Genomic DNA, 3039 nt, shown 5'->3' with positions numbered 1-3039 from the left:
TTTTTTTTTTTTTAATTTTTAGGTGGACACAGTATCTTTATTTTACTTTATGTGGTGCTGAGGATTGAACCCAGTGCCTCACATATGCTAGGCAAGCGATCTACCTCTGAGCCACAACCCCAGCCCTGGCCTCACCTTTTAATGCTGTTACAATGGATGTTATGGTTTAGATATGAGGTGTCCCCCAAAAGCTCATGTGTGAGACAATGCAAGAAGGTTTAGAGATGAAATGATTGAGTTATGAGAGTTTTTAACCTAATCAGTGCATTAATCTCCTAATATTTTATCTGTAGTCAGGGGATTCTCTCCCCCCCATACCTCTTTCTCTCTCTCTCTCTTTTTCTCTCCGTCTGTTTCCTGGTTCCATATTCCGGCTGCTTTTCTCTATCACACTCTTTCGCCATGATGTTCTGCATCACCTAGGGCTCAGAGCAATGGAGCTGGCTGTCTATGAACTGAGACCTCTGAAACAAAAACTTTTCCTCCTCTTAAAACTGTTCTTATCAGGTCTTTAGGTTGCACAGTGAAAAAGCTGACTAAAACAGTGAATATTAAGTTTCAACATGAGTTTTGGAGGGAACATTTGAACCTTAGCAGGAAGTAAAGTTACTTCTATGAGTTCTATGAGCTGCTCTAACAGATTAATCAAACACAAGAAGAGGAGCCTGGCAACCTCAGTACCTGAAGTGGGGAGGGGTACTCTTATACAACTGAACCCTCAATCTATAGGATCTGATGCTATCTCCAGGTAAATTGTGTTAGAATTGGATTGAATTAGAGGACACAGCTGCTATCTGCTGCAGAATTTCTTGGTGTATGGGAAGTAAACCTTCCTGTATATCTGCTGCCAAAAGTATTGTGTTGAATGAGAGTAGAAAATAGGAAAAGGGAAAAGTGTAGGTTTTCTTTTTTTTTTTCCCTTGAGATGCTGGGGATCAAACACTATTTTTGGTTTTGGTTTTCCTTATCCTCTAATACAGTTTGAATGAAATCCCTGTCAAAATTCCAATTACCTTTTTTGCAAAAATGGAAAAGGTAATCCTCAAATTAATATGAAATTATATGGAATCCAGAAAACCAAAATAATCTTGGAGAACAAAGTTGGAGAAATCCCATTTCCCAATTTCAAAACCTACTACAAAGTTACAGTATCAAGTATACAAGTGTTTTTGGCATATACATAGACATACAGACCAATGGGAGAGAATTGAGAATCCACAAATAAAGAGTATATCTTTAGGGTCTGAGGGTATAGCTCAGTGGTAGAGAGCACTTACCTAGCATGTGTGAGGCACTGAGTTGATCCTCGGCACCACATAAAAAAATAAGATAAAATAAAGAGCATATCTTTGGTAAACTGATTTTCAACAAGGATGCCAAGACCATTCAATAGGGGAAAGAACAGTCTCTTCAATAAGTGGTGCATCAACAACCATATATTCATATGCAAAAGAATGAAGTTGGGCCTGGTGGCCCAGGCCTCTAATCCCAGCATCTGAGACGGGAGGCTGAGGCAGCAGGATTGTGAGTTCAAAGCCAGCCTCAGCAATGGTGAGGTGCTTAGCAACTCAGTGAGACCCTGTCTCTAAATAAAATACAAAATGGGGTTGGGGATGTGGCTCAGTAGTTGAATGCCCCTGAGTTCAATCCCTGGTACCAAAAAAAAAAAAAGAATGAAGTTGGATCCCACCTTACATTAAACACAACACAAAAATGAACTCAAAATTGGCTAACTGTTTAAATAAGAGCTAAAACCATAAACTCTTTTTAAAAAATATATCTTTATTGTTTAGTTGTAGATGGACAATACCTTTATTTATCTTTTTGTGTTGCTGAGGCTCGAAACCAGTGCCTCACACATGTTAGGTGAGTGCTCTACCCCTGAGCCACAGTCCCAGCCCCCAAATCATAAAACTCTTTAATTAAAAAAAAAAAAAAAAAAAAAAAAAAAGGGGAAGGCCTGGGGCTGTAGCTCAGTGGCAGAGCACTTGCCTTGCAAATGTGAGGCACTGGGTTGGATCCTCAACACCACATAAAATAAACAAAATAAAGACATTCTGTTCATCTACAACTACAAAAAGTGTGTATGGGAGGGGGTTAATTCCTCATGACTTTCAATTTGGTAGCTTATTCTTTTTTTTTTTTTTTTCAAAGAGAGAGAGAGAGAATTTTTTTTAATATTTATTTTTTTTTAGTTCTGTGCGGACACAACATCTTTGTTTGTATGTGGTGCTGAGGATCGAACGAACCCGGGCCGCACGCATGCCAGGCAAGCGCGCTACCGCTTGAGCCACACCCCCAGCCCCAATATTCTTTTTATTTATTTATTATTTTGGTGGTACTGAGAATTTAACCCAGAGGTGCTCTGCCACTGAGCCACCCATCCCCACAGTGTCTCACTAAGTTGTCCAGGCTGGCCTTGGACTTACAATCCTCCTGCCTCAGCCTCCAGAATAGCTGGGATTACAGGTGTGCATCACTGCACTTACCTTGGCAGTTTGTTCTTAAAATTTGACACCAAAAGTACAAGCAATGACAGAAAGAAAAAATAATCCAGATAATTGATCTTCATCAAAGTTAAAAATTTTGTGCATCAAAATTTATTAAAAAATGAAAACAACATATGGAATGGTAAAAATGTTTAAAAATCATACATCTAACCAGAGTTTGGTATCCAGAGTATATAAATAACTCCTATAATTTAACATAAAAAGATAGTTCAATTTTAAAATGGACAAAAACATTAAATAGATAATTGTCCAAATAATATATCTAAGTTTCCAATGAGCATGTGAAAAAGTGTGCAACATCACTAGTCGTTAGGGAACTACAATCAAAACCACAGAAAGATATTATTTCACACCTACCAGCGTAGCCATCATTAAACAATGGTAAACAAAAGCTGGGGAGGCTGGGGTTATGGCTCAGCGGTAGAGCACTCACCTGGCACCTGCAAGGCCCTGGGTTCGATCCTCAGCACCACATAAAGTTAAAAAAAAAAAAAAATAGAAGAGCACCCTCCTATAAAAGAAAAAAAAC

This window comes from Marmota marmota, unplaced genomic scaffold, assembly GCF_001458135.2.
Source record: "Marmota marmota marmota unplaced genomic scaffold, marMar, whole genome shotgun sequence".
Classification (NCBI taxonomy): Eukaryota; Metazoa; Chordata; class Mammalia; order Rodentia; family Sciuridae; genus Marmota; species Marmota marmota.
Note: the sequence above shows the minus strand (reverse complement) of the source record.